Here is a 15258-nt window from a genome sequence, read left to right as displayed (position 1 = left end):
TTTCAGAACTGCAGCGGAAAGAGGTGACTAATAGACAAACGTGTTTGTTAATGTAATTCTTAGCAATTTAGAAATACATAAAATTAAAGTGGGAATAAATAATAATTAGATAAACTCTTAAATGACTCTCAGAGTAGCTCATATTCCTAACTTCAAATCAATATTTTACAAAGGAAGGCTTATTTTAATATAATGTACCATCATCTATGAGACACTTAATTAACGTTAATAAAATCTTTCAATAACCCAAGGCGTGGGCGCGGTGGCTCACGCCTGTAATCCCAGCACTTTGGGAGGCAAAGGCAGGCGGATCACGAGGTCAGGAGATCAAAACCATCCTGGCTAACAGGGTGAAACCCCGTCGCTACTAAAAAAAAGAAGATACAAAAAATTAGCCGGACGTGGTGGCGGGCGCCGGTAGTCCCAGCTACTGAGGAGGCTGCGGCAGGAGAATGGTGTGAACCCGGGAGGCGGAGCTTGCAGTGAGCCGAGATCACGCCACTGCACTCCAGCCTGAGTGACAGAGCAAGACTCCGTCTCAAACAATAACAACAAAAATAATAATAATAATAACCCAAGGCATTTAAGGGTATAGCTGAGTATATAAATGTGTGGATAGAAAATTTGGTGGTGGTGGTGGTGGTTGTTTCCAATCTCTTCTAAATATTGTCCTGTCATTCTGGATACATATAAAAACGAAATAGAAATATTAAAAAAAAAAATGTGAATTTAGGGCGGGGCGCAGTGGCTCATATCTGTAATCTCAGCACTTTGGAAGGCCGAGGCAGGTGGATCACTGGAGCTCAGGAGTTGGAGACGACCCTGGGCAATATGGTGAAACCTGTCTCTAATAAAAATACAAAAATTATCCAAGCGTGGTGGTGGGTGCCAGTAGTCCCAGCTACTTAGGAGGCTGAGGCACCAGAATCACTTGAACCTGGGGGCGGAGGTTGCAGTGAGCTGAGATCTCGCCACTGCTCTCCAGCCTGGGTGACAGAGCGAGACTTGGTCTCAACAACAACAAAAGTGAATTTTAATCTTTGCAGTATTGTAATATATAAATAAATGCATAGTATAAATTAAATGAAAAAAATATCTTACCGAGTTGTTTGGATGCTAAAGCAGTATAAAATGCATGGGTTTTTCTCATTAACAGTAAACAACAACATAATCAGAAATTTTTTTGAGGACGGTAGGGAGAGTGGGGATGGTGTCTGGCTCTGTTGCCCAGGCTGGAGTGCAGTGACACCATATTGGCTCACAGCAACCTCTGCCTCCCAGGTTCAAGTGATTATCCTGCCTCAACCTCCTGAGTAGTTGGGATCATAGACAAGCGCCACGACACCTGGCCATTTTTTTATATTTTTAGCAGAGATTTAGTTTTGTCATTTAGGCCAGGTTGGTCTCGAACTCCTGACCTCAAGTGATACTCCCTCCTCGGCCTCCTAAAGTGCTGGGATTACAGGCATGAGGCACCGTGCCCAGCCTGGAGAAAATATTTTTAAAGTGGTTGTTTTGTGTGGTAGTCGTATATTATGAAATGAATTCTTATTTGTCATAGAATACATATAATAAGCATCTATCTGTTAAACACATTTTTAAGGCATGAGCATACCTCAGTTTCTAAAGACAAATTATCTCTTTTTTAAGGGATTACAGTGTTACAAATATTTTAATAAATTATTGTCTATTCTTAAGCAGAAGAACTATGCTATATATTTATGAGTTGGTATATAAGACTTATTCCATGATGTGTATACATGTTTTGGGTAATTACTAAAATACAATTGTGATAATCTACTCTCTGATCAAATAAAAAATTGACCTTCCTTAAGAAAAACTTACATGTTATGTCACTTTATTTCAAAATAACTACACCATAGATAGTCTATCTTTAAATCAAATGAGGTTTCAGGATGTCCAGTGTCACAAATAGAAAGTAGAGAGGATGATTAGTGAACCTAGGCCCTTCCAATTCCTGAAGATACTCTAGCAGGTTGCCTTCTCTGCAGTGCACTCCCAGCACAGAACACATCACTTGAAAAGCCTGTCTTGTAGCATGAATTCTTATTAAATTTTATTCTGGGAACACACGGCTCATACATTGCACTCATATCTTCAAAAGATCATGATTGTTTAGAATTGCTGTTTTTGCCATTAAAAGTAATGGGTTTCAAGTGGTATGTAGAGAGATTTTTAAAAGAAAACTGAAGGAGCCATAGAACTATATATTCTTTTAAAAGAACAGTTACCTCAACCTTACTATTGATAAAGGCAATTCAAATTTTAGCACACTTCATAGGCTGTTTGTAAGAAACAACTTAGGGTCTGATATTCACATTTTGTAGAAGAGAACAAGGCTACAAAAATATTTGAAAAACAAATTTGCAAGGTTATTAAGGGAGAGAATAAGAATCCTAATGTTAGTACTTTGCGTACAAGCCTGATGTTTGTTCCAGTATACTAGAGGAAAAATGTCTGTTTGAAATGACAGGCCAGTTAATAAGAATGAAAAGTTGATAGGAAAGAAAATTAGATTCATGCTAGATTTTTATGGGTAACTTTCCAATATACAATAACATTTTTATTTTGTTTAAATTGATGTTTCACTAACATTTTTAAAATTATATTTAGCAGGAATTGGCTAAGATATCACCTGGATTTGAACTTAATTTATGTATCTATATAAAAGATGAAAAATTATCTACATTATTTTGAGTGTCAAAGATAATGTGAGCTCAATATAAAGTGCCTTACCCAAAAATCTGTAAAATAATTCTGCCTTCCATATATAGTGCTGCCTCGATAATTTTCCCCCTTCAGAATTTTGAATTTATTATCCTACTCTCTCATGACCTGAAAGGATTCTGCTGAGAAATTCACTGCTAGCCTTACCAGAACTTCCTTATACATGTTTTGCTTCTTTTCTTCCGTTGTTTTCAGTATCTTACATTTCATGAAAGATCTAAATGGTTTTATTACACTCCTAAAAAATGATAAGTACATAAGGTAAGGTAATGTATAGCTTAAATAGCTTGCTTTAGCCATTCCACAATATATACATACAAAAGAAAATAATGCTACAGACCACAAATATATACAATGTTTACTTTTCAGTTAATAAATTATTTTTTTAAAAAAGATAAAGAGACTGAGGAATTAAATTCGAGTAAATATATTTCACTACAAGAAGGCCTGACTTGAAGAAAAGTGTCTATCTCTAAAGTCTGTGTTTAACCTACCATATAAATTTTGAACATAAAAGTTATAAGTATTTACTACAATGTTGAAATGGCTCTTTTGATGACTGCTTTCAATAAATTAAAATGGAATTGTCTACTGTAAGTTAGTCTTAAAAGTAGCAATGGTAACACCTTATGACAAGGAAAGACTAGATAGGAATTACTTGGAAATTTCTGTGATGTCAGCCTCAAACCATATTCCTAAGAGGAATTGTTAGATTTCTCTGAATCATATTGCAAACACCTCTACGCAAATAAACTAGAAAATCTAGAAGAAATGGATAATTTCCTGGACACTTACACTCTTCCAAGACTAAACCAGGAAGAAGTTGAATCCCTGAATAGACCAATAACAGGCTCTGAAATTGGGGCAATAATTAATAGCCTACCAACCAAAAAAAGTTCAGGACCAGATGGATTCACAGCTGAATTCTACCAGAGGTACAAGGAGGAGCTGGTACCATTCCTTCTGAAACTAATCCAATCAATAGAAAAAGAGGGAATCCTCCCTAACTCATTTTATGAGGCCAACATCATCCTAATACCAAAGCCTGGCAGAGACACAACAAAAAAAGAGAATTTTAGACCAATATCCCTGATGAACATCGATGCAAAAATCCTCAATAAAATACTGGCAAACTGGATTCAGCAGCACATCAAAAAGCTTATCCACCATGATCAAGTGGGCTTCATCCCTGGGATGCAAGGCTGGTTCAACATTGGCAAATCAATAAACATAATCCAGCATATAAACAGAACCAAAGACAAGAACCACATGATTATCTCAATAGATGCAGAAAAGGCTTTTGACAAAATTCAACAGCCCTTCATGCTAAAAACGCTCAATAAATTCGGTATTGATGGAATGTATCTCAAAATAATAAGAGCTATTTATGACAAACCCACAGCCAATATCATACTGAATGGGCAAAAACTGGAAAAATTCCCTTTGAAAACTGGCACAAGACAGGGATGCCCTCTCTCACCACTCCTATTCAACATAGTGTTGGAAGTTCTGGCTAGGGCAATCAGGCAAGAGAAAGAAATCAAGGGTATTCAGTTAGGAAAAGAAGAAGTCAAATTGTCCCTCTTTGCAGATGACATGATTGTATATTTAGAAAACCCCATTGTCTCAGCCCAAAATCTCCTTAAGCTGATAAGCAACTTCAGCAAAGTCTCAGGATACAAAATTAATGTGCAAAAATCACAAGCATTCGTATACACCAGTATCAGACAAACAGAGAGCCAAATCATGAATGAACTTCCATTCACAATTGCTTCAAAGAGAATAAAATATCTAGGAATCCAACTTACAAGGGATGTAAAGGACCTCTTCAAGGAGAACTACAAACCACTGCTCAGTGAAATAAAAGAGGACACAAACAAATGGAAGAACATACCATGCTCATGGATAGGAAGAATCAATATCGTGAAAATGGCCATAGTGCCCAAGGTTATTTATAGATTCAATGCCATCCCCATCAAGCTACCAATGAGTTTCTTCACAGAATTGGAAAAAACTGCTTTAAAGTTCATATGGAACCAAAAAAGAGCCCGCATCTCCAAGACAATCCTAAGTCAAAAGAACAAAGCTGGAGGCATCACGCTACCTGACTTCAAACTATACTACAAGGCTACAGTAACCAAAACAGCATGGTACTGGTACCAAAACAGAGATATAGACCAATGGAACAGAACAGATCCCTCAGAAATAATACCACACATCTACAGCCATCTGATCTTTGACAAACTTGAGAGAAACAAGAAATGGGGAAAGGATTCCCTATTTAATAAATGGTGCTGGGAAAATTGGCTAGCCATAAGTAGAAAGCTGAAACTGGATCTTTTCCTTACTCCTTATACGAAAATTAATTCAAGATGGATTAGAGACTTAAATGTTAGACCTAATACCATAAAAACCCTAGAGGAAAACCTAGGTAGTACTATTCAGGACATAGGCATGGGCAAAGACTTCATGTCTAAAACACCAAAAGCAACGGCAGCAAAAGCCAAAATTGACAAATGGGATCTCATTAAACTAAAGAGCTTCTGCACAGCAAAAGAAACTACCATCAGAGTGAACAGGCAACCTACAGAATGGGAGAGAATGTTTGCAATCTACTCATCTGACAAAGGGCTAATATCCAGAACCTACAAAGAACTCAAACAAATTTACAAGAAAAAAACAAACAACCCCATCAAAAAGTGGGCAAACGATATGAACAGACATTTCTCAGAAGAAGACATTCATACAGCCAACAGACACATGAAAAAATGTTCATCATCACTGGCCATCAGAGAAATGCAAATCAAAACCACAATGAGATACCATCTCACATCAGTTAGAATGGCGATCATTCAAAAGTCAGGAAACAACAGGTGCTGGAGAGGATGTGGAGAAATAGGAACACTTTTACACTGTTGGTGGGACTGTAAACTAGTTCAACCATTGTGGAGGACAGTGTGGAGAATCCTCAAGGATCTAGAACTAAAAATACCATTTAACCCAGCCATCCCATTACTGGGTATATACCCAAAGGATTCTAAATCATGCTGCTATAAAGACACATGCACACGTATGTTCATTGCAGCACTATTCACAATAGCAAAGACTTCAAACCAACCCAAATGTCAATCAGTGACAGACTGGATTAAGAAAATGTGGCACATATACACCATGGAATACTATGCAGCCATCAAAAAGGATGAGTTTGTGTCCTTTGTAGGGACATGGATGCAGCTGGAAACCATCATTCTTAGCAAACTATCACAAGAACAGAAAACCAAACACCGCATGTTCTCACTCATAGGTGGGAACTGAACAATGAGATCACTTGGACTCGGGAAGGGGAACATCACACACCGGGGCCTATCAAGGGCGGTGGGGGAGGGATTGCATTGGAAGTTATACCTGATGTAAATGACGAGTTGATGGGTGCTGACGAGTTGATGGGTGCAGCACAGCAACATGGCACAAGTATACATATGTAACAAACCTGCACGTTATGCACATGTACCCTAGAACTTAAAGTATAATAATAATAAAAAATAAATAAATAAAAAAAGGAAATTATCAAGTATACATAAACTCTTATTAGAAATCTTGTAGGGAATTATTATAGGAAATAATAGCCAATTCAAGCATCTGAGGCCTCCTGTGGGACTGAGATGTAAGAGATATGAGACTGGGTAATGCCTTATATATCTGTAAATAAAGCATCATGAGATCAACCCTGGCAAATACAAGGCAAGTAGAGGTGATAAGGATGTAATTGATGGGAGATAGAGGAGAATATGTTTCTGGGGCCCAAACTGATGCCTACTGATGGGGTTAAGTATACTGGCAAACTATATATTGCCCAAAATGTGGAACCCAATCGTCTCCTGTAGATGTAAGACAGAAAGTTTGCAGCACTGTGGTTTTAATATTTGTGCCAGGGGCTGTATCATAACCACTATAAGGGGAAAGATGGGCCTTCTCCAATCAAGTGAGCTGTCCTTTGACTTCTCTTGAGGATGTGTGAATGACTGAGGAAACTGGGATGAAGCCAGATAATTTTCACTGAGGAGAAAGACGCCAAGAGACTAAAGTGCTGTAACTATTTCTGAATTCAATTAAAACATTTATATTTCACATACTGGATTACTAAATGTTGAACTAGAACAAAAGACTCAATTCTAATTACTTTGCATTTTATAAAAATTCTTTATTAATGAATGAATTGAAAAGCAGATAAACCAAGCTTATTCCCAAAATACATGAACTTAGAGGTGGAATAGAGAGAGAAAAGTTTATCCAATAACAAGTTAATATGTTTTCAACCACTATTTATGCTTAAGATGCTGAGCCTGTGCAGCCCAAAAATACAAGGAAAATGAGACATTCTTGTTTCTCAGCTCATGGAGTTATGGGTATATGAATGAACATGTCAGTGAGGTTTAAATTATAGCCTGATACCCAGTGCATATTGATCCTGATTTATTAGAAATATTTGTTTACAAATTGTGCATAAAACAATCTGTAGATATTTAATAGTATTTTCTCAGATAAATGTTATTGTAACTAGAGGGTAATAACCTCTAGTTATTAGTCAAGAATTTGTTATTAGTCAAGAATGAAGCTTCAAATTTTATGTATTGGCAAACCATATAATAGAGACAAAATATTTAATAACCATAGATTGTCATTATTTTAATAAATTAGGAACATTAATTTACCTCTAAATAAAAGAAAGAAAACAAATGTATACAGTGTAAGCACAATAAAACAAGTGGAGTGAAAGTGTAATTGTTGTACGTGTAGTATGTATATGGTCTCATAAATTTAATTTACAAAAATGTATTTATCCATAATAAAATTTGAAAGTGATACAAAGATAAATTTAAAGATCTATTAAAAAGTTAACCATGGATATAGATCAACTACTATGATAAACAATAGCAGCCAAACTTTGAAAGGACAAAATATTCAAGATTAAGTAATTGGAAATAATTCTTACACACACACACACACATATTCCACTGGGTAAAATAATGTGCAATGATAAAGTTCGTTCTTAAGGCATTACTAAGTCAGATATGGTAGTTTACTAAACATCTATGATTTCATCTGGGAAGTATGAATAAGGCATATAAATAGTGTTCGTATTTGTGAGGGAGTCATTCACAAATTGTGAATCTAAATATAATCAAAATGTAAATAAATATGTCGTTTTAGGGAACTGAATATGTACAAGAGCTATGTCAGGTGTGTTGGTCTACATTTTGTTGCTATGACACAATATCTGAGACTGGGTAAATTTTAAAAGAAAGAGGATTATTTAGCTCAAATTATGCTGACTGGAAGGTCTAAGACCTGGCTGCCTTACCTGGTTGGCTTCTGGTGAGAGCCTCATGCTGGGTCCTAATGCGGTAGAGAAGCTCGTGAGGAAGCAGGAAGGTGCAAGGACAACTAGGAGAGGCAGCCTCACTTTATAATAACCTGCTCTCCTAGTAACTAACTCAGTCCCACCAGAGAGAAAACTCATTGCCATGAAAAAGGTATTAATCTATCTTGATGACCTAATCGCCTCTTAAAGGAACCACCTTCCAGTATTGCCATACTGGGGACCGTGAGTTTTGGTGATGCCAAATTGTATACAAACTATTGTACTAGGTAAACATAATGCATTGCATTGAGCAATAATTTTACCTTTAAAAAATGGGACGACATTGTTAATAATACGGAACTTAAGTTGCTGGAATAGAATTATGAATAAAAACAATTTTAATTTTTCTTAAACAATAGCTTATTGAACAAATCTTATGAAAATTTTACTGTATAAATGTAATTCACTGATAAACATTGTTGAAGAATTTTCTTCCTCATTTCACTTTTGTGTGCTAATCCTAAAACTTCAAATTAAATTCAAAGTGGCAAAGACTGAAGCCATATTTTCAGGTAAATATATATTTTTGTCAATTTCTAATTATTTCATTGTTTCATTTTTTCTCAAACTTTTCTCCACTGGCTTGTATTTTGATAAAATTTGGACAGAAACTCTCTTCTTCTGAATCAAGAGTTATGGTATAAACAGAGTTTGTATTTACGAAGTTATTAATCATAGAAACAGCAAACGTAGATATTTACTAATTTTATAATTTTATAAGTGTTTAAAGTAAAAATATTTTATGCTACTCTTTTTAGCATGGATGATTTAATCCAAAGACTCAATATGGTATATTATTATTGATAAACAATAAGTAAATGCCAGAGAACTATTTTATTATTGCTTTCTTTCAATAAGGTATGAATGGTGAAAAATATACTTTAGATTCTTTAATATGACTCTTTAATATCATGTAAATCAAATTCTGTTTAAAAATAATTTTTATTATTAATATAACTACTTTTTAATGAAATCTTATTTTTATAATAGATGGGGTCTCATTATGTTGCCCAGGCTGTCCTCAAACTCCTGAGCTCAAGCAATCCTCCCATTTCAGCCTCCTGAGTAACTGGGACTATAGGGACATGCTATCCTAGCCAGCTTTAACGAATATAACTCCATTTATTAGTCATCTTAAACAGAGTGATTATAAAGACTGAGAATCAGTTTATTTGGGGGGTACTAAATCATCACAATATCGTGAATATTTCTTTTGTTTCTCTTCTGATAATTTTGCATTCAATTATACTGCAATTGATTTAACTATAACATTAAAAGTTAATACAAATAAACTTTATAAAATTATTACTTAATACCAGGACAATAATAACTCAGTATTATATATTGTAAAACAATGATACTGTATAATGATAGAGATGTCTTACTTAATATTATTTTAATTATTTTAAGTTCAATATAAGTATAATAACAAATGTATACAAATCCTATCATTGAGATTGACTCACCATTTGACTTAGAGTATATATTATCTTACTTTTTTATTATATAATAGTTCTTGATTTTTAAGATGATTTGAAGGCTTCTTAATGAATTTCAAAGAAACACATAACAAAACTAGTATGTGCAAGGCATACTTGAAAGTTGTGTTTTCATAGTTAAAGCAATATCTGTATTGAGATTTAGGATTGACTTTTCTTAACAATGTATTAATTCGTTCTCACACTGCTATAAAGAAATACCTGAGACAGGGTAATTTATAAAGAAAAGATATTTAAATTGTCTCATTGGTCCAAAGGCTGTAAGGAAGCATGGCTGGAGAGACCTCGATAAACTTTTAATCATGAAGAAAAGGGAAGCAGGAACATATTACATGCTAGAGCAGGAGGAAGAGAGGAAAGGAGGATGTGCTACACACTTTTTAAAAAACATTTTTTTTAAAAATTTATTTATTATTATTATACTTTAAGTTGTAGGGTACATGTGCATAACGTGCAGGTTTGTTACATATGTATACTTGTGCCATGTTGGTGTGCTGCACCCATCAACTCATCATTTACATCAGGTATAACTCCCAATGCAATCCCTCCCCACCCCCCCCTCCCCATGATAGGCCCCTGTGTGTGATGTTCCCCTTCCTGAGTCCAAGTGATCTCATTGTTCAGTTCCCACCTATGAGTGAGAACATGCGGTGTTTGGTTTTCTGTTCTTGTGATAGTTTGCTAAGAATGATGGTTTCCAGCTGCATCCATGTCCCTACAAAGGACGCAAACTCATCCTTTTTGATGGCTGCATAGTATTCCATGGTGTATATGTGCCACATTTTCTTAATCCAATCTGTCACTGATGGACATTTGGGTTGATTCCAAGTCTTTGCTATTGTGAATAGTGCCGCAATAAACATATGTGTGCATGTGTCTTTATAGCAGCATAATTTATAATCCTTTGGGTATATACCCAGTAATGGGATGGCTGGGTCATATGGTACATCTAGTTCTAGATCCTTGAGGAATCGCCATACTGTTTTCCATAATGGTTGAACTAGTTTACAATCCCACCAACAGTGTAAAAGTGTTCCTATTTCTCCACATCCTCTCCATACTTTAAGTTCAAGGGTACATGTGCACAATGTGCAGGTTTGTTACATATGTATACATGTGTCATGTTGGTGTGCTGCACCCATTAACTCGTCATTTACATTAGGTATATCTCCAAATGTGATCCCTCCCCTAGTCCCCCAACCCCCAACAGGCCCTGATATGTGATGTTCCCCTCCCTGTGTCCAAGTGATCTCATTGTTCAGTTCCCACCTATGAGTGAGAACATGCGGTGTTTGGTTTTCTGTTCTTGCAATAGTTTGCTGAGAATGATGGTTTCCAGCTGCATCCATTTCCCTACAAAGGACATGAACTCATCCTTTTTTATGGCTGCAAAGTGTTCCATGGTGGATATGTGCCACATTTTCTTAATCCAGTCTGTCACTGATTGACATTTGGGTTGGTTTGAAGTCTTTGCTATTGTGAATAGTGCTGCAATGAACATACGTGTGCATGTGTCTTTATAGCAGCATGATTTAGAATCCTTTGGGTATATACCCAGTAATGGGATGGCTGGGTTAAATGGTATTTTTAGTTCTAGATCCTTGAGGATTCTCCACACTGTCCTCCACAATGGTTGAACTAGTTTACAGTCCCACCAACAGTGTAAAAGTGTTCCTATTTCTCCACATCCTCTCCAGCATCTGTTGTTTCCTGACTTTTGAATGATCGCCATTCTAACTGATGTGAGATGGTATCTCATTGTGGTTTTGATTTGCATTTCTCTGATGGCCAGTGACAATGAGCACTTTTTCATGTGTCTGTTGACTGCATAAATGTCTTCTTTTGAGAAGTGTCTGTTCAAATCCTTCACCCACTTTTTGGTGGGGTTGTTTGTTTTTTTCTTGTAAATTTGTTTGAGTTCTTTGTAGGTTCTGGATATTAGCCCTTTGTCAGATGAGTAGATTGCAAAAATTTTCTCCCATTCTGTAGGTTGCCTGTTCACTCTGATGGTAGTTTCTTTTGCTGTGCAGAAGCTCTTTAGTTTAATTAGATCCCATTTGTCAATTTTGGCTTGTGTTGTCATTGCTTTTGGTGTTTTAGAAATGAAGTCCTCACCCATGTCTATGTCCTGAATGGTATTGCCTGGGTGTTCTTCCAGGGTGTTCTTCCCTGGGCGTTCTTCCAGGGTTTTTATGGTTTTAGATCTAACATTTAATTCTCTAATCCATCTTGAATTTATTTTTGTATAAGATGTAAGGAAAGGATCCAGTTTCAGCTTTCTACATATGGCTAGCCAGTTTTCCCAGCACTGTTTCTTTTTTTTTTTTTTTTTTTTTTTGAGTCGGAGTCTAGCTCTGTCGCCCAGGCTGGAGTGCAGTGGCCAGATCTCAGCTCACTGCAAGCTCCGCCTCCCGGGTTTACGCCATTCTCCTGGCTCAGCCTCCCGAGTAGCTGGGACTACAGGCACCTGCCACCTCGCCCGGCTAGTTTTTTGTATTTTTTAGTAGAGACGGGGTTTCACCGTGTTAACCAGGATGGTCTCGATCTGCTGACCTTGTGATCCGCCCGTCTCGGCCTCCCAAAGTGCTAGGATTACAGGCTTGAGCCACCGCGCCCGGCCCCAGCACTGTTTCTTAAATAGGGAATCCTTTCCCCATTTCTTGTTTTTCTGAGGTTTGTCAAAGATCACATGGTTGTAGATGTGTGGTATTATTTCTGAGGGATCTGTTCTGTTCCATTGGTCTATATCTCTGTTCTGGTACCAGTACCATGCTGTTTTGGTTACTGTAGCCTTGTAGTATAGTTTGAAGTCAGGTAGCATGATGCCTCCAGCTTTGTTCTTTTTGCTTAGGATTGCCTTGGCAATGAGGGCTCTTTTTTGGTTCCATACGAACTTTAAAGTAGTTTTTTCCAATACTGTGAAGAAAGTCTTTGGTAGCTTAATGGGGATGGCATTGAATCTATAAATAACCTTGGGCACTATGGCCATTTTCATGATATTGATTCTTCCTATCCATGAGCATGGAATGTTCTTCCATTTGTTTGTGTCCTCTTTTATTTCACTGAGCAGTGGTTTGTAGTTCTCCTTGAAGACGTCCTTCACGTCCCTTGTAAGTTGGATTCCTAGATATTTTATTCTCTTTGAAGCAATTGTGAATGAGAGTTCTCTCATGATTTGACTCTCTGTTTGCCATTGGTGTATAAGAATGCTTGTGATTTTTGCACATTGATTTTGTATCCTGAGACTTTGCTGAAGTTGCTTATCAGATTAAGGAGATTTTGGGCTGAGACAATGGGGTTTTCTAAATATACTATTATGTCATCTGCAAACAGGGACAATTTGACTTCCTCTTTTCCTATTTGAATACCCTTTATTTCTTTCTCCTGCCTGATTACCCTGGCCAAAACTTCTAACATTATGTTGAATACGAGTGGTGAAAGAGGTCATCCCTATTTTGTGCCCGTTTTCAAAGGGAATGCTTCCAACTTTGTCCATTCAGTATGATATTGGCTGTGGGTTTGTCATAAATAGCTCTTATTATTTTGAGATACATTCCATCAATACCGAATTTATTGAGAGTTTTTAGCATGAAGGGCTGTTGAATTTTGTCAAAGGTCTTTTCTACATCTATTGAGATAATCATGTGGTTTTTGTCTTTGGTTCTGTTTATATGATGGATTATGTTTATTGATTTGCATATGTTGAATCAGCCTTGCATCCCAGGGATGAAGCCCACTTGATCATGGTGGATAAGCTTTTTGATATGCTGCTGAATTTGGTTTGCCAGTATTTTATTGAGATTTTTGCATCAATGTTCATCAGGGATATTGTTCTAAAATTCTCTTTTTTTGTTGTTGTGTCTCTGCAGGCTTTTGTATCAGGATGATGCTGGCCTCATAAAATGAGTTTGGGAGGATTTCCTCTTTTTCTATTGATTGGATTAGTTTCAGAAGGAATGGTACCAGCTCCCCCTTGTACCTCTGGTAGAATTCGACTGTGAATCTCTCTGGTCCTGGACTTTTTTTGGTTGGTAGGCTATTAATTATTGCCTCAATTTCAGAGCCTGTTATTGTTCCTTTCAGGGATTCAACTTCTTCCTGGTTTAGTCTTGGGAGAGTGTATGTGTCCAGGAATTTTTCCATTTCTTCTAGGTTTTCTAGTTTATTTGCATAGAGGTGTTTATAATATTCTCTGATGGTAGTTTGTATTTCTGTGGAGTTGGTGGTAATATCCCCTTCATCATTTTGCATTGCATCTATTTGATTTTTCTCTCTTTTCTTCTTCATTAGTCTTGCTAGTGGTCTATCAATTTTGTTGATCTTTTCAAAAAAACAGCTCCTGGAGTCACTGATTTTTTTGAAGGGTTTTTTGTGTCTCTATCTCCTTCAGTTCTGCTCTGATCTTAGTTATTTCTTGCCTTCTGCTACCTTTTGAATGTGTTTGCTCTTGCTTCTCTAGTTCTTTTAATTGTGATGTTAGGGTGTCAATTTTAGATCTTTCCTGCTTTCTCTTGTGGGCATTTAGTGCTATAAATTTCCCTCTACACACTGCTTTAAATGTGTCTCAGAGATTCTGGTATGTTGTATCTTTGTTCTCATTGGTTTCAAAGAACATCTTTATTTTTGCCTTCATTTTGTACCCAGTAATCAATCAGGAGCAGCTTGTTGAGTTCCCATGTAGTTTAGTGGTTTTCAGTGAGTTTCTTAATCCTGAGTTCTAGTTTGATTGCACTGTGGTCTGAGAGACAGTCTGTTATAATTTCTGTTCTTGTACATTTGCTGAGGAGTGCTTTCCTTCCAACTCTGTGGTCAATTTTGGAATAAGTGTGATGTGGTGCTGAGAACAATGTATATTCTGTTGATTTGGGGTGGAGAGTTCTGTAGATGTCTATTAGGTCCACTTGGTGCAGAGCTGAGTTCAATTCCTGGATATCCTTGTTAACTTTTTGTCTTGTTGATCTGTCTAAACTTGGCAGTGGGGTGTTAAAGTCTCCCATTATTATTGTGTGGGAGGCGAAGTCTCTTTTTAAGTCTCTAAGGACTTGCTTTATGAATCTGGGTACTCCTGTATTTGGTGCATATATATTTAGGATAGTTAGCTCTTCTTGTTGAATCAATCCCTTTACCATTATGTAATAGCTTTCTTTGGCTCTTTTGATCTTTTTTGGCTTAAAGTCTGTTTTATCAGAGCCTAGGATTGCAATCTCTGCCTTTTTTTGTTTTCCATTTGCTTGGTAGATCTTCCTCCATCCCTTTATTTTAAGCCTATGTGTGTCTCTGCACATGAGATGGGTCTCCTGAATACAGCACACTGATGGGTCTTGACTCTTTATCCAATTTGTCAGTCTGTGTCTTTTAATTGGAGCATTTAGCCCATTTACATTTACGGTTAATGTTGTTATGTATGAATTTGATCCTGTCATTATGATATTTGCTGGCTATGTTGCTTGTTAGTTGATGCAGTTTCTTCCTAGCATTGATGGTCTTTATATTTTGACATGTTTTTGCAGTAGTTGATACCGGTTGTTCCTTTCCATGTTTAGTGCTTCCTTCAGGAGCTCTTGTAGGGCAGACCTGGTGGTGACAAAA

The 15258-nt window shown here is 36.7% G+C and overlaps 1 long non-coding RNA gene across 2 annotated transcripts in view; it reads right to left on the bottom strand.

Annotated features, from left to right (window-relative positions):
• The window catches only part of LOC105477093 (uncharacterized), a 199166-nt gene that overhangs the window by 25587 nt on the left and 158321 nt on the right, over positions 1-15258 (bottom strand). The gene's annotated exons all lie outside the window — the stretch shown is intronic.

This window comes from Macaca nemestrina, chromosome 16 (assembly GCF_043159975.1).
Source record: "Macaca nemestrina isolate mMacNem1 chromosome 16, mMacNem.hap1, whole genome shotgun sequence".
Classification (NCBI taxonomy): Eukaryota; Metazoa; Chordata; class Mammalia; order Primates; family Cercopithecidae; genus Macaca; species Macaca nemestrina.
This window is presented reverse-complemented; position numbering and strand designations above follow the sequence as displayed.